General features: G+C 43.8%; 1 protein-coding gene across 2 annotated transcripts in view; it reads right to left on the bottom strand.

Annotated features, from left to right (window-relative positions):
- Positions 1-15,260, bottom strand: part of CHST1 (carbohydrate sulfotransferase 1) — a 36,496-nt gene extending 21,236 nt beyond the window's left edge. For both annotated transcript variants that reach the window (XM_018554519.1, XM_018554518.1), the window contains exon 1: positions 14,846-15,260. The gene's annotated coding sequence lies outside the window, so the exon portion shown is untranslated. The remainder of the gene's footprint in view (positions 1-14,845) is intronic.
- Positions 15,261-22,786: the final 7,526 nt, after the last annotated feature.

The following is a 22,786-nucleotide window of genomic DNA, read 5'->3' on the forward strand; positions in this document are numbered from 1 at the left end:
AGAGAGAGAGAGAGAGAGAGAGATAGAGAGAGAGAGAGAGAGATATATGACTGTATCAATTCAGACTAAACAAATGCCATATCCCATCTATCATACCTCTTTTGGACTTAAATACAAGTTCCTCCTTGGCAGTGGGTTGGACAAGCTGCTTTGCAACCACAGGCACAATTAGCAACAATGTGTAGCTAATGAATATACGGGCCTAATGCATGAATTATTTAGTAGACTCTAGCAGCCCTGTCGGATAGCTGTCTGTATGTCAGAGTGCCATCCGCATCCAGGCTGAATGACCACTGCAAGAAAGACACGATAATTCACTTGGAGAAATGTGTCCGCCTGTGCAAAACAGCACTTGCCCGTGCTTACATGAAAAAGCTATTTCGGAATCAACCCCATCATATTTTTAGATGCAGGTTTTTAATTCAGTATAATCACTTATATTTGGATATTTATCACAGTCGTGTTTGGGAAAAATTGTCGTCAAATTCTTGTTTTGCAATTGAATTGAACCACCCAAAAATTCACATTTTAATCATCCCAATTAAATCTGCACATAGGAATCGTTCACCTGCTGCGTATGAAATGCTATCAGTGGAATATTTTCATCATTACATCGAAGTCTGGATACAATATACAGTATCTCTGCTCTATAAAGTTAAACACTTTGTGGGCACCTGACCATCACATCTATGTGAGCTAATTGGACATCCCATTCCAAAACCATGAGCATTAAAAAAGGGTTAACCCTTTTTCTGTGGTTAGAAAAGCCTCCACTCTTCTGAGAAAGCTTTCCCAAATTAATCCAAAAGAGTCCAATTAATCCAAAAAGTGTTCAGTAGGGTTGAGGTCAGGGCTCTGTGCATACCAGGAGAGATTATTTACTACATTCATCATACTATCAGGAACCGGATCTGAACCCAGAGCCTCTGTGTCAGGAACCAGAGCTGAACCCAGGGCCTCTGCTGTAGCTGGCGGTGGTTATACCTGCTGAGACACCTTAGAACCTTGGATAGCTCTTTGCCTGATCTCCTGTGTAATCCTCAGTTATACCTAATGTCTGCTGAACTCTTAACTCCTTGCTCCTCCCTTGAACTTCCTATTTTAGCCATGCCTCTGCACTTCCTCTTTGCCAGATTATTGTTCTCCTGCCAATATCTTGCTTCCTTGCTCCTCCTGTGATACAATCCTCTCATACTGCTACCCATGTACCGACTACTCTCATCGTCTTCTGCTGCATAGCCGATACGTTTGGCTGCTGACCTTGGCTTGTTCACTGACTACGCTTCTGCCTGCTCCTATACTTTTACCGTCTGCTTGCTACCAAACCCGGCCTGTTATACCACAAATTTGCCTGCTGTTCCAGCTACTGGACTCTGAGCCTGAGGCCAGATCGTGACATATACCATGTCTCTATAGACACAGGGGCGCAGTAATGCTGGAACAGGAAATGATCTTCCACAAACTGCTGCAAGAGAACAAAAATTTGAGGAACCGGTGATGGGACAGATATGCATAAAAATTCTTCTTTTGCATCTTGTGCTTTTAAATATGTTTAAATCGGCGAGAGTCTGGCTTTTAGGATGGTGCTACATTCACTAGCAGGAGGGGGGGGGGGGTGACTTTCTTAGGGCTATTCAGTCTGTTGGTGGTTTTATTTATTTAGTTGCTGTAGGGAAATAACGTTTTCTGGCTTAGTCTAGCCTATGCAATAAACACAAAAGAGATGTAAATATCTCTTAGACTGTATTCAACAGCCTCTAAAATGAGTCGCACTCTCAAACATTATGTTGTACAGGCAGTGAAGCTGAATAAGTAGGACTCTTTGGGTGTAAGAATGTTTTATGCTCTTCACAAATCAAATTTGAAGGGCCCTTTAGTATGTAATTGATCACATTTCTCTTTATTACTTCATTAACCCCCCACCATATATAATATAGTGGGATACTACACATTTTTTGGTTGTCTTTTAACCTATATGGTCAGAGATCATTAATGGCTAGATGCCCAGGCTAAATTTAGCAATATCAGCATATATTGGTGAACTTTGACAATAGCTCTATGGATAATTTGTATACCCAAATCTATTTATATTTTGTAAGAACATAAGGCTTTTATTTGGTTCACAGTTTAAATAAAATCCATACTAAGTTTTTTTTTATTACAATGCAACACCTGGACATTTTGTGTTTTTATATATGAGGAATTAAGGATGGATACCTGTGTTTGAAGGCACCGTTTCAGAGGTAGCTGGAGTGCTATCTATCTATCTATCTATCTATCTATCTATCTATCTATCTATCTATCTATCTATCTATCTATCTATCTATCTATCTATCTATCGTAGAGTTGAGGTCAGGGATCTGTGAAGGCCACTAGAGATTAGTTACACAATCCTCATCATACTATGTCTTTATGAAACTGGCTTTGTGGACAGTCATGCTGGATCAAACAAATGGCCTTCCCCAAACTGTTTCAAGAGAGCAAAAACTTGAGGATCTGGAAATGGTGGTGCGACATTTTGTTTTAATACTCGTCCTGAAAATAGACAGTGTTCACCTTCAGACCAAAGGATTATTGGTATTTTAATAAAGCCTGCATGTGATAACTACATCATAGCTGACATATTAATCACATGATCAGGAGCAACATTGTTTGGTTCCCAATCATCATTTGGGGCAGAACAGTCAGTAACAGCTGTGATTGAGAGCCAGCAGCACAAGTGTTGGTACAAAAAAGGGGTGTTTATAAACGATCCCCAGGATGATTACCCGCTGGGGGCATTTGTTTAAATACTGCAGGCAGGAAGGTGTTAAAAAAAACTTTGCATACACTAGAATTTCCCTTTTAGAACTTTTAAAAGGTTTAGGAGATTTAAGAGAAATCAGAATACTGAAAGCTAAACTGTGATTGGTTGCGCTTGGCCATTCCACTGTATTGTTAAGCAAATGCGAATAATCTGACTCCTTGCAATTCACAGCCATGGCAATTTCACAAATACTCAGACATGCTGTGAATAATCATCTTTCCACATATGAGTTGCCCAAGGACTTTATCCGACCTCCCAGCTGTGCTCTCTTGATTCTTTCTGAAATGAATACGAATCCAAAGACACCTTTTTGATTATCTCCTTGTCCAATTTCAATGACATGTGTTTTACCAGAACGGAAAATCCCTCTCCTGTGGGATAGCTCATGTCTTCTATCATAGCAGTGTTTCCTGAAGTCGGTAGGTTACATACCACCAACATTGCATTTGCAGGATCCAGCTGCCAGATTTAGATTTCAAGCACATTCCTCATCCCATACACACATATGTATACAACCCTCTGATTGGCAGCTGTGACCCCTTTAAAATGTTTAGGCTTTTTTTTTAGCCATCCTAGGCAACCTATTGCTTTTTAAAGGATTTTCAAGCATGACTGCATGATGAAGCCCAGAGGTCAGCAACCTTTTCCCCAGTAAGTGTCAATTTACAAGCATTAGATAAATGGTGTTCCAGTAAACAAAAAGGTGCCTTGGACCTCAGGATAACCCCTAATTTTCTGCCTCTTTCGACCTTATATCAGTTCCAATTTCTGCATCTTCAGACCTCAGATCAGCCTTAACTTCTACCCCTTCAGACCTCATATCAGTCTCAATTTCTTCATCTTCAGGCCCCAGATCAGTCCCAATTTCTACCATCAAATAAACAGGGTTTTACATTTGTACCTGCTGTAGCTGGTGGTTCCACTAGAAGGATTAAGAGGGTAGGCAGGTGGGCTTCTTCACATAACAAAGTCCACAGCCACAGATGTACCTACACTTGTACTGGGAGGTGGACTGACACCTGAACATCAGCGATGTGAGGCAGGTCTCTCTGACACATCATGGAGGTGAGCCTAGCAGGCCCCAACATTGCTGCAGATCTTGTTCTCGACATCCCTGATGGGAGAACACCCAGCAGATCCCTTTTTTTTTACATGGGCTGCCCTCTTTTTCACACCGGTAATCTAAGCAGTTTTGGCTTAATCATGCTTAGCAACTATAGACAGCATAAACGTATCTCTCCTTACGCTTTTTATATTCTTCCCCTTTCCTTCTTTAACCTTTCACACCACCTGCAAAACCCTGACTCAGGCTTGTCCCTGACCTTACTTCCCTCCCCATCCTATCATCTGATTCCTCTCCCTTCTCCTCTCATCCCCCCTTTCTGAAAATGTTCTCCTTTTTCCTTGACCCAAGATTGGCCCTTCAGTGGGTCTTGGGGCTATGTAATGTCAAACCCTCTAATTTTTTCTTTTAATGTCATAGATCTTCACATGCCATAGAAACATGTTACTGCACACTACAAAAAACATGAAAACTCAGGTTGTTTTCTGTTTTGTGCGGGACTCAATACTCATGGAAGATTTATACTTACATCTCAACATGTACTTTGACACACACACCAAACCTGACATTGACCCCATTGACACCTGGGCCGCTCACAAACCATTCGTACTGGGTATATTAATAAAACATGGCAGAATAAAATGGAAACGCTGAAAAAAATAAACAATATCTTACAGGAGATTCAAAGATCAGAACTCACCCATAAGCACACGTGCTCCATCGAGGTGGGGGCTAAACTCACTCAAGCTAGGAATTCCCTTAGAACATTGTGCCTAGGGAAAGCCAAAGCCACGTTTACAAGATGCTGATGTACTTTCTTTGAATACAGCATAAAATGTGGCAAAACGTTAGCCAACGCTCTGTGTAAACAACAGAGATGCATGTACATACATCACAAACTCAGACAGTCCATTTACCTAATAATATCTTGGAAGGATTTTATTAGGCCCTATATTTTGCCTAACACTGAAGAGAACTCTTAATATGATGACCAAATTGATTATATCCGCTCTTATATAACTGTGTCTGGCCTCCTCAGACTGACCCCTGATGAAAATGCCAAATTGGAAGCCCTGCTGCCACCTGAAGAATTCGCCAGGGCAATTGTGGATTCTAAAAAGGCCAAAGCTTCTGGCCCTGATGGCCTAAACCTCCACTACATAAAATGACTAAAAGAATGCCTTATGTGCATTCAACTCTGTCTCGTCCTCTGGTACCCATATCACTGTTCTCTTGAAGGAAGGCAAGGACCCAAAAGTATTCCCCCAACTCCAGGCCAATTTTACTTCTTAATTTGCTGAACTTAAAACTATAAGCTTTTGCCCGTGTTGACTGGAATTTCATGGAGGGGGTACTCCAACACGTACGATCTATGTCCTCACATACCTTAGCCTTATACACCTCATAAATGGCATGGGTCAAAGAGCAAATGGAGTCGTCTCTGACCCCTTCACAAAGGAACTTGACAGGCTTCTCCACTCTCACCTATAATTTTCTTGTTTCACCTTGAACTCCTCTTGTGTGAGATCAGGGCAAACCCACATGTTCGAAGTGCTCAGATTGGGGATACCTTTCATAAAGTCCCCACGTACACAGACAACCTGCTATTTTTCATTTCCAGGCCAGTTAAGTTCCTTGCCTCATGCCTGAGCTTCAATGCTATGAGACTGTATCAAAGTAAAAAAAAATTATCAAAAATCTGACCTTTTTAAAGGTTTAAATCGTGGATCTGAAGGCTCACCACCTTAAGGAAACATATCCATTGAAATGGGTCCCTATGCTATTAGGTATCTAGGTATATACTAGATATTTGCACCAGCAAAAAAATTGTTTAGTTTCGTTTTGAAACAAACAAAAAAAAATGTGTTTCGTTTTGATTCGGACTTTGCATTATTTCGTTTTTCGGATTCGGGTCCGAAATTAAATTAGTTTGCAGCAAAATGACATTAGGAACAAAAAATTTCATTTTGTAATTTTTTTTATTCCTAATGTCATTTTGCTGCAACGAAATTCGTCCAATAACGAATTTCGTCCATAAAAGAATTTCGCCCAGACTACCGCTAACGAATTTCGGGAAATCGGGAATCCGGATTCCTTTGCATTCGTCTTAGCTGTAATTCGGAATTCAGATGCATCCGAATTTCCGAAAATTCGTCCGAAACGAATTTCGGAACGAACCGAATCGCAAATGTCTAGTATATACCTTTCACCTCTATACTCTAAATTTCCCACCCCAGTTAATACATATAGAGGCAAACTTAGCCAACTGGACATCTGGGTCCTTTTCCTGCGTTGGAAGATACAAGGAGAATATTCTTTCTAGGATTCTCTACCTCCTCCAGGCACTTCCTGTTCAAATCCCAATGTCCTTTTTTCAGGAAATCAAAACAGCGATGACACAGTTTGTATGGACACATAAATCAGCCTGAACTTCATCAATCAGTGCTCCCTATGCACAAAATTAAAGGGGGGTTAATATTTCCAGACGCATCCTGGATTAGGATTGTTGACAGGTGCAAACATACGCTTCACACTGTGACATCTCCCATTCCCCTTCTGCAATGTTCCCGCTCCGTGACAAAGCCCAATTCCCATTAGGCATATCGAATGCAGATTTAAAAAGAGATGTACTCTCATGTATCATCCACTTCTCACTGGCCTACACATGGCAATCCATACAAGACAAGTAAAATGATCCCACTTATTCCCCTCTGGGTTTCTGAAGGATTCTTCAACGCTATCACATTCTAACCTCCTTACCACCCCGTACCTTCTATAATTGTCCTCTGACACTTTACGAAACTCTCTGACTGGAGCAGGGCCCAGTGAGACACAAACTTTTCATGCTCTACCTGCTATTAGTGACCGCTGTACCAGGATTCTCCAATGTATACCTTCAGAAATGGCAAAGGGATCAAAGACTAGCTCTCCTTCTGACCAAACTAATAAACTGGTCCATCATTTCCACAACTTTTCTATCATCAGCATTTCCAGGATACAAGTTGCTTACCCAGTGGTATAGGGTTCCATCCACTCTATGTAATATGTACCCCTCAGTCCCCAGCTGCTGTTGGCACTGTTATGAAGCAGAGGACTGTCTTCTCAGTGTTTTCTAGCAATTCCCCGGGTTTCCATCCTTCTGGCAATCATTAAGACTCATTACTCAGGAATTTACAGACTTTCATATCCCTTGTATTCTGACTTTCTTCCTTTTCCATTATAAACACTTCTGAGGAAGTCATATCAGTGCTTAGTATGTATCTACTTAGATCACACAGCAAGGGTGGGCGTACTTGTTGTCATCAGTTAGAGCCCCCGACCGTGGCACAGTGGTTTGCTAGGATAGAAGATATATGAAACTCATGGAGGACCTCCCCTCCACAAATAAAGAAATTGAGGAAGTCTTCCAACTGAGATGGTTCTACTAGTGCAAATGTACATTTACCATGGAATACTTCTCTAACCTTGAAGCATCCTGGGATTAGGAGAACCTCGTTGTCATCATGTACTGTCCTTCTGGCATAGCGGAGCCTGCACTAGTATATCCTATACTCTCCCCCTGGTTTCTTTAGCTCACCCTCTTCTCCCCCTGTTCCTTACCCCATTGTTATGTTCTGTTTGTTCAATATCTTCTGTTATCATTACTGTTGGAACTTCTTGCACAGCCTCACAGAGAAACACAAGCACACAGTCAGATATGCATGCTGCACATGGCTTGAAAACCGGAAGGAAGCCACAGCTTTAATCTCTACCTTATTCAATACAACAGAGAATCTACCATAGATATAACAGAACTTATAAACACTGCCATCTCACCCATTAAGTTCTATGGGCACGCCGCGGTGTGATGCGGTTATACTACGTCTCACTGCAGTGGGCTTATAAAAGTACTGTTATATAAATATTTTTAGGCTCAAAATCAGAACAGTGATAAACTAGGCTACCCAAAACTATAAATAATGGATGCCCTAGAAATCTATACAGCTCATTCTTTTTTAAATAAAAATATGGCCCTAAAATGATTATTTTACCTTTTTAAAATATAAAGCTTTTATGTCCCATTTCCTGTTTTGTGCTCAATAAACAGTATTGTCCTCCTTCAGCCCTTACTTTCCTCCGGCATGAGAATTTTTAGACTTCTCCTAAGCATCCTCACTGGTTGCAATGTTATCCTTCACATACAATCAATAAATCAGAATGATGAGGGACTTTTACAGCTTTAGAAAGGCTCATAATGAAAAGCAGACAACTTAGAAGACTGCATTTAAGTTCCTGCTGGGTAGATCATCTTGTATCACCTCACGGCTTCATTACTTAAAGTAAATCTAAAGGCTTCTGTATGGCGGGCTAAAGAAGTACCAAATCCAGCTACTCTGTGATGCCCAAGTAACTTCCTTTACCTACTCTGACTGAGCCAAATCCTTCATAATTTGTGTCTCATGCGTTTCCCCTTCCAAACACTGCAGCTCACAGTGGGAGGGTTTCAGCAACAGAGGCAGTGCTGTCAATCCAGAAAGGAGTAGGCAGGGCTAGGTGTGGCCAGGAGCTGAATGACAAGCTGCAGGCCTGTGAATAAGCAGTAACAATGCTGATAGCCACTCCCCCTGCAACATCTTCTCACCCCGCTGTAGTGCAAGCAGGCACAGCCTATATGAGAGTGGCAACTCTGCTCTGAGTTCAGGAGCAGTGCAGCATTGTTGCCACACAATCACAGTGCATTAGGTGGACTTCACTGGCAGGATCAATGGTTATCTGTGGGACTTTGCAGGGGGGACTAACAGAAAACTGTAGGTGCCAATGCACTTATAATTAAGTGCTGTGGCAATTTTTTTTTTTATGTGAGGCCATAGTTTTATTTCAACATCTATATCACAAGACAATTATTTAGGCACTTTTGAATTTGGAAACAGCATGTCGTCAACCGCAGTTTCTCCTTCAGTGGCTCTGTTTTATCAAAGAAAAAAGAAGGTGCAGCATAGGTCATTTGGTGTTAGCCAGAGGAAGAAAAAAGTGTTCAATCAGAGCTCTGATGAGCTAGCTTAGACTCAACATCTCTCTTCCAAGCTCCTGGCTGCCATTGACTGGATGCTCAGATGGGAACAAGGGGGTGGAGCTTACTTAGCCCTGTGCCAGGTAATTTTGGGGTGGAAGCAGTGGACAGGGCAACTACACACAGGTTAGGAGCATATTCAACAGAGGGTCATGTGACTGAAGGCAAGGCTTTGGCATACAGAAGATGGGATAAGACATGTTCAGGCCATGCTGGCTCATTAGGGCTCTGATTGAAAATGTTTGTCCCATTGGCTGAGACCATCTGACCAGCTCTTCAGAAGCGGTCATGTGACCTTCCACCAGTCCAGAAGAGTTAGAGTCAAAGACCACATCTTTTCATTTTTAAATATGGTTGAGGAGTGATGCATTTAAAAGCAACAAATTTAGACAGTATAGGTCTACTTCAACTATAAAATTTTGTAACCAAAACATTATCCCCATTATTGAAGTCTACAATGTGCTTTCCTCAATGTCCTCAATGTACTGAGGACATGTGAAGGTTGCCATTGCTTACCTCCACTGAAAATATGACTCCCCTAGCAATCATCCAGCACTATCAGAGTCTTTGAACGGGAAGAAGTAGGCAGATTAAGGTTTCTGATCTACACTTTATAGCAGTAGCTCAAAAGTATGGAAGCAAGAGAGAATCAAGCAATTAGCATTGTTGCAAGCAAACTTTTAAGGATGTGATGTAAAGTCGCCAACACTCCAAGCTCACTCTCGTGATAGACTATAACTTCAATACAAATAAGCTAACTAAACATGAGATTGTAGTCCATTATGAGAGCAAGCTTGGAGCCGTGGCTACTTTACAACACACACAGGGACCATGGGGAACAAAAGTAGCCCCCCTCCAGAAGGAAGGACAGTGTCGGCACCAATTCAGAGATGATTTGAGGATCTACAGCCGAGTGATACACAAATCAGATACATTTCTGTTAAAAGTTAATGTACCTGAATGCATTCTTAAGATTTAACTCCTGACTTTAGTATCACTTTAAATGCACTAGCTGTGCCTACACAGTAGCCTCCATAGGGTTGTATCACGCCAGCTTCCAAATGTGTCCCATCTTTGCAGATGGTACTGTAGAACCCTATGGAAAGCTACTGCAATAGGTATGTATCTGGAGAGGAAAGTGCACTTATCCTTTATATAGAAATCTCATGTAGACTACAACGTGGTCGTCAACAGGTTCATTCAAGAAAGTAAAGAGTTAAATGCCCTGGCTGCACCAACACAATAGCCTCCACAGGGTTGTATTAGGCTGCCTTATAATTGCCTTCTACATCCGAAAATTGTCCTGTCGGAACATATGGGAATCTACTGCATAAGAAAGTATGTATCTAGGAAGGAAAGTGCAGTTATCTCCAATATAGAAATCCCAAGTGAACTACAACATAGATGTCAACAGGTTTACTCAAGAAGTAAGAGCAAAGTTCAGAGTTTCCAAGGGAAATATGTTTAGGTCTGTTAAACCTGTAACTTCAGTAAAATACAATTTGGCTGGTTTGCTCTTTGCATTTCTCTACTGAGGAATTCAAACTCTAATGCTGGGTTCCTAATTGCTTGTTGCCAGGGTGGAAGTAAAAACTGATTGGTTGATATGCAACAAACAGACTTTTTTCCATGTTCAATAATTCAACTGAGTTTCTGTATTCGACAGCAGCCATACCTCCCAACCATCTAAAATAGCAAAGAGGGACACCCTTCAGCACTTAATATTTAGGCAGCCGAACAGAGGCATATCTACAAGAAATTGCACTCCTGGCATCCCGCCCAGCTCCCGGCAACCAATGACTGGTTGCCAGGAGCTGGGCGGGATGTCAGCCAGAGTGTCCCAGGTTGCTAAGAGCTGGGTGGGGAAATGTGTAAGGGTCATATACAGTACATATTCACGCCTGGCTCTTAGCAACCCAGAACGTTCTGACTGGTGTACCATCCATTAGACATCTTCCCGCTCGCTCTGGTTTCTAAGAGCCAGGTGGGGAGTTGTGCATGGCTCTTACACATCTCCCCACTTGCTTCTTAGCAACCTGGCACTCTCTGGCTGGCATCCCGCCCGGATGCTGGAGATCAGTGAAGTCACTGGTTGTCAGGGGCTGGGTAGGATGCCAGCTAAGAACCGGGCGTGGAGTTGTATATGGGAGCGGGACATGGAGAGAAAAGGTCAGATGTCTCCGTGGGTTGGCGAACTTTTGATGACCCATGGAGCAGCGCCCCCCCTCCTTCAAGTGGCACCCAGAGCATGTGCCATATATGCCATACCCTGGATATGCAACTGCAGCCGATACATTCTTGCCACCCCCCAGTCACACAGGCCATGAGAAATGAAAGCACAAAAATGGTCACTTAAACCCAGTGGGGCTTTATCCCCACTTTACATTTCCATGATATTAGTATTTAAAAATAACCAATACAATAATATAAGGGATGGATGAAACGTTTTGTGCAATCCTTATAACTTCATCAGTTAAATAATACATTTATTTTTACAGATCTATATACCAAAAGAGGACATTTGAGGAAGAATGAGAAAAAAGGGACGGTTTCTCCAACTAAGGGGTATCTGGGAAATATGCAGAAGCTACTGATCACCTCCTCAAATTGCCCAGGGTAGGTCGATGATACTGGTGACCCACATTGTGTGTGACAGATTCCTAGCCAAGTGACTGCCGAGTTCGATGACCTCAAACTTTTCAATGCCGTCACCTCTCTTGTAGCGATATGAAGTAGAATCATTAAAAAGAGAATCTGTCCTGCAGACTGGGTAATTAGCTGCTTCTAACAGCCCGATTCATGGGTCTGGCCCACCTCTGCAGCAGCACCAGGTGGCCTCTTGTGTGTGTAAGTCCATCTGTTTTCTCTTCACAGTTGGGTAGTCTCTATGCTACTGTCTTGTTGCAGGCGTTACCCATCGATACTTCTTTCTGCCTACCAATTATCGATGCCCCTGTTTTCCGAAACAAGGTGCATTGCAGCAGCTGTCGTCTTTATCTCATTTGTCAAAGCAAGGTGCCCTTATCTAATAAAGTGCAAATTGTGGTCACCCAACACAACTAGATGTCACCTTTCATCCTTATAGAACAGACAGAGCAGTGAAAGCCGACTGCTTATTAGTTGCTGTGGTTCTGCACTTCATGCTTTGCCGATTGCCTTTGCTGGTGTGCATTGAGTAGTAACCCAAAGCAACCGGATTTCACTGTATTGCAGTAGCATTAAAAAACAAATGCCGGTTTAATACAGCCAGTTACTGCACTTTACTGATAAGTCCAACACGTGTGATTTTATCATGCATGGTCAACAACTATTGTCTCTGTTTACTTCGGGACAAGATACTCGGAGTATTTACTCAATACTGCAAATAAATTATAAACACATACATGCATATAGCTGGGCAAAATGTAACATTCCGTATTATTTGTTTGTAACATTGTGTAGAATTATTTGAATTTTATCACATACGATGAAACAATGGGGTGATTGATTCTTAAAGTAGAACTCCGGGCAAATTAAATCTTAACCCTTGCAGTGAGGCTACCCCTGCATTGCAAGGGTTTAGGTGCTCATTTTGTCTAAGGATCTAAAATAACAAAGTTAGATTTATCCGAACTGCAATCCCGGCTTGCTCTTAAACTGGCCACTTCAGCCTAGCTCATCCTCCACTCCACCAGTCTAAGTTTGAGACCAGTTTGAGTCATCATATTCTATACAGTGTATAGGACGCGAGGACTGCGGGGTAGGACCCAGCCCAGATCGCGGTTCGGGTCAGTATAACTTTGTTATTTTAGCTCCCCAGATAAAACTGGCACTTAACCCTTGCAGTGCTGGGGTAGCCCCACTGCAAGGGTTAACATTTTATTTGCCCAGAGTTCTTTTTTTAAAAGAGAACTATGGCCCAACCTTTTTTTGCCATAGTTCTCTTTAGGGTCACAGGAGGACATATACATAGAGCCGCGCTGCAGCCGGGACGGATTCTGACAACATTGTGGGGGATCCATCCTGCCACCTGATTGACAGCTGGCTCTGCCTCTGTGCACGGAGATGATCAAAATGCTGCAAGCACTATTTTGATCGATCCGGACCTGACCCCAGGCACAATGTGCCTTGCGATTCTATGCAGGCGATTGCATTGCGGCCGGAGGGCGTGGCTACGGTGCCATTCACTTCGGTGCCATTCACTTCAATGGCCCGCCACTCCCCCTCCTGCCCGCTAAAAAGTGAGCCGGCCGCAATGCGAGGCAGTGCGTTCCGGCCAGAATTGGGCCGGAACGCACTGCAACTGGTGTGAACGTACCCTAAAGGGTCATTCCATCCAGTGATAACATTTTAAAACTTCATGTTGAGCTATGCGTTGGTTAGTTTTATCTCCTTGGAGACCTCCCATCGTGAGATCTCCCATCACAGTTTCTAACTTGTATTACCCAGGGGGGGTCCCGCTCTTTGGCCTCGTTCTCCTGCCGCATTCTGTAAAATATAATGTCAAAGAAAATCCCAACAGGGAAAGTGGGGAAAGTAATGGGCACAGTAGGTGGGCGGAGCTGGCAACTCAAGTGCGGTAATCTCACCATTGTAGTCCCAGGGACTTAAAAGAACCTTTTGGGAGCTCTGACCCTTACAAGCCAAAAGCAGACCTGTCGCACACCAAATGATCAGATTATTTTTTATCAGCTATTTTACTGGACATGGTTTTGATGGTATTAACATTTGCAGTGAAACACTGTTTCTGCAATCCGGCTGAATGCTGTGCAAACACTAAGCCGAAACAGAAAATGATCGATGTGATCAAAATCATTACTGAATTGTTTAAACGGACTGCCCGGCGTTCTTATGCAACTATTCCAGTCGACAAGGGAAACACTATTTCACATTGTTTTATTTTGTGAACTATTGGAATTAATTATCACTTTCCGCAGGTTGGTTTGGCAGCCACTTGCAAGGGAAGTACAGCTGAGGACAAAAACTATATTCAATAAGGCAAAGTGTATGGTGCCCAGAGTGGTGACCATGACTGACCAATCATATCACATTGTTTTGTAAGATGATAAAAGTTGGAATGTAATTTCTATGGGTTACCAAAATTTACACACAATCATGACTCTATGCGCTGCCTTATTAAGCAATCTTGAATGAGTCCAGAGCTTAATACAAGTGCAGCTTATACCTATGTACAGGTGTGCCAGGACCGGCACTCAACTATCCCAAGGGGCTTCAGAAGATTAGATAGATAGATAGATAGATAGATAGATAGATAGATATCATTAGATTTGGGCTAAGGTCTGTATTCATTCATAAACATAAAATAAAAAATTAAAACAAGACACAAATCTTAGAGTATTAAATCACAAATTGAAAACATAGAATATAGATAGCTGGATAGATAGATAGATCGATAGATAGATATGCAGGGAGTTATGCTGGAATATGTAGTACAACAGCTGCTGGACAATCAGAGCAGATAGAAAAGCTGGTAGATAGATAGATACAGAAGATAGATAATACTGATTATAATAATACTACGGATAATAGATAGATAGATAGATAGATAGATAGATAGATAGATAGATAGATAGATAGATAGATAGATAGATAGACAAATTACATATGCTGGAACATCTATTACAACGTCTGCCGGACAGTCAGGAATTTCCAATGTGATACCCAGGCAGACAGGGGGAAGGGGTTCTGATGGAACCACAACTGGTGGAAAGCTCTCAGTTGCCCAGACAGACAGATGGATAGACAGACATCCAGGTAGAGCAGTTTGCAGTACTTTTAAAGGGATATGTCAGCCACCTATAGCCGGTACCATGCATGCACACTTCTGGTGTATGACCCTGAGCATGTAAGATGCCATCCAGTGCTCTGCCCCCTGCCCCTCCATGTGGCACTGACACAGTAACTGCAGTCCACACACAGTCCTCACCTCCTCACTGTGTTGCTGCAGAGTGCTGCTATTGCTGCTGGTGGGAACAGAGGATCCTCAGTGAGCTTGCAGTAAAAAACCGTGGCAGCTTCTGAGCTTCCCTTCCACCGTCCTCAGATTTCAGCCCCCAGCCTGTTACGCCGATGCCACCCATCCTCTTGGTCCTTGTCTAATTTGCTGGGAGTAGCGTACCCCCCCATCGAAGAGTGCCAGGGAGACCCTGGGTATAGCTGCTGCTTCCTGTGCAGATGGCAGAGTGACTTATGAAGAGGGAAAAGCCAGTGACTGAGCAGAGAGGGGAGGGCTATGGGATGAGGGGGGGCAGTAGACAGATGCAGGGCAGTGGCAGCAGCTATCTCACTGCAGTCCTGCTGAAATGGATGTGTGCCTCTTAGCAGGGCACTGAGATATTCCAGAGCTGGGAGCAGCTCACTGAGGAGGAGGGAGGAGAAGAGGGGAGAAGGAGGGAGGACAGGGGGAAAGACACATCAGGGAGGGGAAAAAAAAAGGGAGATACAGAGAGAGAGGAGGAGAGAAGTGAGTAACACAAGAGCAAGAATTGTTACAGACACTGTTGCATGGTCCCTTTTTGCTACATCTATGAACATTGTTTATCATCTGCCTACCAGACCCATCCTGCTATCCCATTCATCTATTCACATACACCAGTATGTATTTCCATGCATGGCCAGCATATCAATGACACATGGTGACATGCCGAGATAGCAGAAGGTCCCCATTGTGAAATAACACCTTCTGTGATGTTCTCCGTCGCTCTACGCTCATGCATGTCCTCCTATCATAGTACCCCCAGGACAATGCATGTGTCTAAGAGGGTACCCACAGGGGTTTACCTGAACTCTTCTGGCCGCATCTCAGCCATTACTACCCTGTTCCCTCTGGCTGTGCTATCACTGGCACCTTTCCTGGGGTTTGATCTAGGGATGCACCAATACCGTTTTTTTGGTATCGAGTACAAGTACCGATATTTTTTTTCCGGTACTCGCCGATACCGAATACTAATTCCGGAAGTCCCATTAAGGAAGCCAGGCGGTGTGTAATGACTCGCCGCCTGGCTTCCTGATTAGCAGGGAAGCCGTCTCCATGCTCCCTCGTCACCTGGTGACGAGGGAGCATGGAGCCGGCTTTCTGACCAATCAGCAAGCCGGGCAGCGCTGCCCGGCTTCCTGCTTGGTTGTGAAGCTGGCCAATCAGGAAGCCAGGCAATGCATCATTACACAGCACCCGGCTTCCTGATTGGCCAGAAAGCCGGCTCCATGCTCCCTCGTCACCTGGAGACGGCTTCCCTGCTTATCAGGAAGCCAGGCGGCAAGTCATTACACACCTCCTGGCTTCCTTAATGCGACTTCCGGAATCAGTATTCGTATCGGCGAGTACTGAAAAAAAATATATCGGGGTAACAGGCTGGGGGCTGAAATCTGAGGACGGTGGAAGGGAAGCTCAGAAGCTGCCACGGTTTTTTACTGCAAGCTCACTGAGGATCCTCTGTTCCCACCAGCAGCAATAGCAGCACTCTGCAGCAACACAGTGAGGAGGTGAGGACTGTGTGTGGACTGCAGTTACTGTGTCAGTGTCACAGGGAGGGACAGGGGGCAGAGCACTGGATGGCATCTTATATGCTCAGGGTCATACACCAGAGAAGTGTGTCTGCATGGTACCAGCTATAAGTGACGAGGGAGCATGGAGACGGTTTCTCGGCCAATCAGGAAGCCGGGCAGCATGTAAGGCTTGGCTGCCCGGCTTCATGATACCGGAAATATCGGGCTAGGCATCGGAGCACTTGGACGAGTACAAGTACAGGTACTTGGACGAGTACAAATACTCAGCATTGGCACCGATACCGTTACTAGTATCGGTGCATCCCTGGTTTGATCTGTACCCCTGGACTCTGCTCAATGCTATACGACTTAAAATGTATTTCCACTTTTGCAGTCAAATTTGAGAAAACCCACCACTCTGTGTTTGTTATGTGTTCCCATTTACACAGCATACCGAAAAATGATGATAAAAAGATGTCTTACCTCTAGATGTGTCTGAGTAGTGGCCACTGGCCTGTGCAAGCTTCTCTCTCTGTTTCCACTTGATGGGAAACTTTGTCTGTCCCCATAGAAAGACTAGGGACAGACTGAGTTTCCCTCCATTACATACAATGCTTCTAGATATTTAACCTTTTGTTAGTTCAAATCTAATTTACAGCTGATTATTTTTTATTATTAGTAGTATTTTATATAGTGTTGACAATATACATTACAGTGCACATTCATATCAGTCCCTGCCCCCAAGGAGCTTACAATCTAAGGTCCCTATCTCACATGCATACATACAGGGACAATTTACCTTTCAGCATGTCTTTGGAGTGTGGGAGGAAACCGGAGTACCCAGAGGAAACCCATGCAAGCACAGGGAGGACATGCAAACTCCTTGCAGATAGTGTCCTGACTGGGTTTTGAACTGGGGACCCCCCAATGCTGCAAGGCGAACCACTACACCACTGTGCTGGCCCTATAGATAATACAATCTGACAGCACAGTATATACAGGGCCCACTCCTCCAGACTGACACCCACCCATCAAGGCATTCTAATATTTGCATTACTGATCCCAGGGGCCAGCCCACTGCTTGCATCATGGCTAAGGGCTCTTGAGAGGTGTGCTGTAGCAGGGTGCTATGATGTTTTCAGGAAGCTATGTATGGCCCCTCCCACCAGCCATGATCTGCCTGCATTTCGTAGGGAAAGGCAGACACCCAGTGATGTCATCACTACATATAAAATAAGCTTTGCAATGAAATTGGAAAGGTTTTATTTATAAATTGCATTACCACGTTGATGAAGGAGGAACCAAAATATAAGCAGAATAAATGTCAGCTTGAAAGAATACCTTGTGATACTGCCAGGAAAGTCCCAATTCTCCACCACTGTTACCATGTCACATCCACCTAACACACTGCACAGACATGGGCCGCCCTTGCCTCTTGCCCTGGTATTAGAAGCCGGGCATGAGCAATAATGTTAAGTCGGCATTGAAGCGAATGCTTCTAGACAGGAACTGGCTGAAACAGGCTGGAGGAGATCAGCGGCACTGGAATACAAAAAAAAAAATAGGTTAAAACAAGTATTTCATCGCAATTGTTAATAATACACAATGCTTTTATAAACTAAAGGTCATCCACTTTAGAGACCCCGGTGACAGGGACAGCAGAGGATTCTTTAAAATGAAGCTTTTACCGTGTGTGCACAAAAAACATTCAGGAGAATTTATCAAAACTGGAACAGACAGAATCTGGAGCAGCTGTGCATGGCAACCAATCAGCTACTCTCTTTCATCTGCAAAGCTTAACTGTACAAACTGAAGAGAGATGCTGATTGGTTACTATAAGTGACTGCACCAGACTCTGTCTGCTCCAGTTTTGATAAATGTCATCCGTTATGTTTAATTTGTAACAAAATAGTAATAGTGAGATACAGATAATATAGTATACCTGTTGGGATCAGCCCAAGTCTTGAAAAAACAAATGAGTTCCTCTGGCAAAGCTGACAACAGTGATAATTAGTTGTCAGTGTGTATATCTCACAGCAATTTTCAGGGGAGAGGGAAGAAGGGAGTTGTTTTATTTATGGCATCCCCGCCATCCCTGTGTCATGTCTGTTTCTTCTGGGGCTGATGATCATATACTTGCTGTATGCACAGCGCCATCTAGTGGCTGAAGGGAAGAAGTGCACGTTCTTATAGGATTGGATGCAGGGGAAGCTGGGTTTTGTACAGTATATCTCTGTATAACTCACACCTGTCTGCAAAGCAATAATAATAAAAATAATAATAATAATAATTATTTAATACTACTAATACTACTACAAATAATAATAATGTTGTTGTTATTATTATTATTAATAATAATAACAACAACATTATTATTATTTGTAGTAGTAGTATTAAATAATAATAACAACAACAATAATAATATTACTTATAATATTGTTGTTGTTGTTGTTGTTGTTGTTGTTGTTGTTGTTATTATAATTATTATTATTACGATTATTATTACACTTCTCTCCCCATGCCTTCATTCTTAAACTGTATGTAATCCCTAACAATGGACTTTTCTTATATTTTTTGTTAAACAATTCAGAGTTGTCCTGTGCTCTCTGCCTGTGTTATCTCAAAGAGGCAACTTAGAATAAGGGTCTTTAACCTTGGTTAGCTCCAGCTGTGGTGAAACGTCAAATCCCACCATGCCTCTGCCTCTGTCAGTGTCATGCAATGCATAGGACTTGTCATTTTCCCACAACTGGAGTGCCAAGGTTGCCTACCCCTGGTTCAGAACCTCCCGACCTTGAGACAGCAGGGAGTAGAGGGGCAGCAGGGGCGTGGAATTCCTATCTCCCGATGTCCAGGACCGGGTGGGTAGTTGTTTTCTACATTTAGCCCTGCTTTGGGCAAACAAACAGCCTTGAGTGGGAGTGGCTGGGTAGTTTAGCAAAAGACACTGGGCAGGGGCTGACACCACTCAGTTTACAGAAATGCTGTGTGTTGTCAACCCACAATGGGAAATGAAAAGCTGGGTGTATTTTTGGCAGAAAAAACGGTATTTTGTCTGAGGGCGAGGGGATTCAAATATAGGAAATGTGCATGTACCGCAGGGATGTGCTGTATCTGTGTTTTTTTGCCTTGACTTACGTTTTACATACATAGTTTGTATACAGTGCTTGTTGTTTCTTACTTCCTTCTCAATACATCCCAAAACCTTCAGGACCCTTAACCTAATAATGCCACTTTACCAATACGCATCACTATTCTTCTCCTGCCAGCAAAGCCCATTAGGAATCTGAATACAGCTGCCTTTACAGTTGCTCACATTGTGGTTGTTTCCTTCCCCGTTCAGTGATGTACCTTGTGCTGTTCTTTTCGGTGTTTATTCGCCTTAGAGCAAGCTTGCCCTTTTAAATACTGAGAGCCATCATTGATTTGGAAGGTCCCTGGCTGCTGTAGTTGCCCCGGGCCGTGCAGAGCGGTCGTGCGACCCTACTTGCTCCCTCACTGTCTTTGCCTGCTTGCCAACGTCTGATCTTCTTGTCCAGCTGTCATTCCCATTCATAGCACCGTAGGGTCTGTCTATTGGCCTTCGCTCGAAATGCGTTGAAGACATAAAGACGTTCCTAGGGAAATTCCTGCCCAGCTTGAAGCGTCGTTTCATCTGCCCATCCGTGATTGCCATTGCAGGTTTACTTATGTATGTGCAAATGAACCTGCAAATAAAATTTGATGTTTTCAATGTATTTTTTGATGTATGAATAAAATTTGATGTATTTTCTTACCTGCTGTGTAATGTAATGGGTGCATTACCTATATATATACCTGCAGGTGGGCCCTCTAGTGGTTTTTCTCTGTATAGCAGGCTGTGCAGTCCCCATCTCGCAGAACACTACTGTAAGAAAAGCAATTACAGAATAAGCCAACTTGAGAGTGTGTTTGTTCTTTCAATGAAAACAGATTGACAATTCCTAAAGGATGGTGTTGTGAGTGTTTTTATGCAGCATTGACATGCTGTATGATTCATTCCTATGATAAAGGGGACCTGTGAGGGCAAAAATAGGAAAGCTGTCAGGCGCAGCTTGGGTGTTAGAGTGGATCTAGCATCAGATATGCTTTTTATACTTTTTAAGTACATTCATTCTAAGTAATGTGTATTTGTAACACTTCCAGATATTTATTACCTCTCACAGAGATAACAGTACCCGCCCTGACAATGCCTTTCTCTGCTTCTTTGTTCTGACATCATCCAGGGTCAGTACCCTACTTCCGGGAATGGGATTCTGGCTTAGAGATGACACAATCATGTAAAACCTGGTGTTCACAAATGTCTGATACAGATCGGACCCTGGTGCAGCCTCTCACCTTGTGACTGGCTACAAAGGTAAAGTGTACAGTGTGAATGATCCCTGCCGGGAGAGGAGACACTTCCTCTTGCTTGCAGCAGACTGATAATATAATCAAAGCCTAGGTAAAGCCCCTAGAATGAGAGCTTTAGAGCTGAACTCCAGGCAGTGGCGTCACAAGGGGGTTGCGGCCCGCACCGGGGTGCCACCATTGGAGGGGTGACACCAAAATGACTGACAGTAATTTTGGTGTCACCCCCTATGAAAAGTCGGGCACTCGGTCACGGACCGAGAGTCCGACAGTGTCAGGAGAGAGGAGGGGACCCGCCGGGTGAAAGTCTCCTCCTCTCTCTGCCGGCGTCCATCACCACGTCACGGCGAAGTGTCACCTAGTCTCCGCCCGGGGTGACACCCAGCCTCGGGACGCCCCTGACTCTAGGTATAAATTATTATGTATGCTTACATTGGTCCACCCTGGCCAAGTATGCACATGTCATACCAGAGTGGCCCACAGTCATCCTGTAAAGCATTATATCAGCCGGAGCTACTACAGTGCTGGCCGCAATCTTCTGGGTCCTGGTACGCCCTTTGCTGAGCAGCTTTTTCTCTGCTGTGAAAACTCAGGGCGTTGCTCGCTTGGCACAGCGGCCATTCAGAGAATGCCTACTAATTTTAGCAATGAATACAAGGCGGTCCTCTGTGTTTTCAGAGCAGAGGGGAAGCCGCTCAGCACAGCACGATACAGGACCCAGAAGATCCCTGTAAAGCACTGTGTCAGCTCCAGCTACTGCAGTACTTTACAGGATCACTGTGGGCCGATCAGGAAGTGCATAGGCATACTTAAGCCAATAGAAACCGCAAGGGATTCCTCTATCCACGCTCGTAAGCTGTTTCTATTGGTGGAACACATTTTTAAACATTCATTCACAGCTGTGGATTTGTGCTGTGAGCATCTGTGAATCCTTGTGGCAGGTGGTTCCAGACAGATGTGGTTGCTCAGCCTGTAGAAAGCAATTACATGCTGACAGCAGCCGCAGCTGTCCACTTGTGTTTGCATGCAGTCACACATGGTGCGATCACCTGCTGTTAGAGACCGATTCACACCCCTGGACCCAAACTGATTGGGTCCAGGGGGGATTATCTGTCTCTAACTGCAGGTAATCACTCCAATGTACAATTACACCAGAAACACGGCTGGACAGCTACTGCTGCCATCAGGCTGTCATTGCTTTGTATAGGCTTAGCGACCATAGCTGTCCGCCCGTGTTCGGATGTAAGCTCTCAGGGGCAGGGCCCTCCTTACCATCTTGTCTTGAAGTGTATTGTGATTGTAATGTCTTCCTTATATTGTAAAGTGCTGCGCAAACTGTTGGCTCTATATAATTCCTGTCTAATAATGTAGTCAAATGGAGCGATTACCTGCAGTTAGAGACAGATGATCACCCCTTGATGCAAATTGATTGGGTCCAGGGGGGTTCATCTGTCTTTAACCGCAGGTAATCACTCCAATGTGACATTACACCTGAACATGGATGGACAGCTGCTGTTGCTGTCAGGCTGTCAATGCTTTGTATAGGCTTAGCAACCGTATATGTCCACCTGTGTTCAGATGTAGTCACACATGGAGCGATTACCTGCCGTTAGAAACAGATGATTGCCCCTGGATGTAAGCTGCTTGGGTCCAGAGGGGGTCCAGAGGGGGTACTCTGTCTCTCACCGTGTGTAATCCCTCCATGTGCATACACCCCCGAACACAGGCGTACAGCTGCATCTGCTGTCAGCCTGTCATTGCTTTGTATAGGCTGAGCAACCATAGCTGACCTGAACCACCTGTGATTCTTGCCACCGGAATCTGTAGCCAGACCTAAAAAGCCTTGTGTGAATGAGGCCTTATGGCTGGTTGCTTATTGCAAGAAATGTCTAACTTTTTTCCAGACTTTCTGTATGTAAGAGGCAGCAAGAAACCCCTGGTGAATTTTTTTTCTATGAACATATCTCCTGCATCTCAGTGGGGATTCCCAGACCACCAGATGATTGGCAGAATA

This window comes from Nanorana parkeri, unplaced genomic scaffold (genome assembly GCF_000935625.1).
Source record: "Nanorana parkeri isolate BGI_ZX_2015 unplaced genomic scaffold, ASM93562v1 scaffold163, whole genome shotgun sequence".
NCBI lineage: Eukaryota > Metazoa > Chordata > Amphibia > Anura > Dicroglossidae > Nanorana > Nanorana parkeri.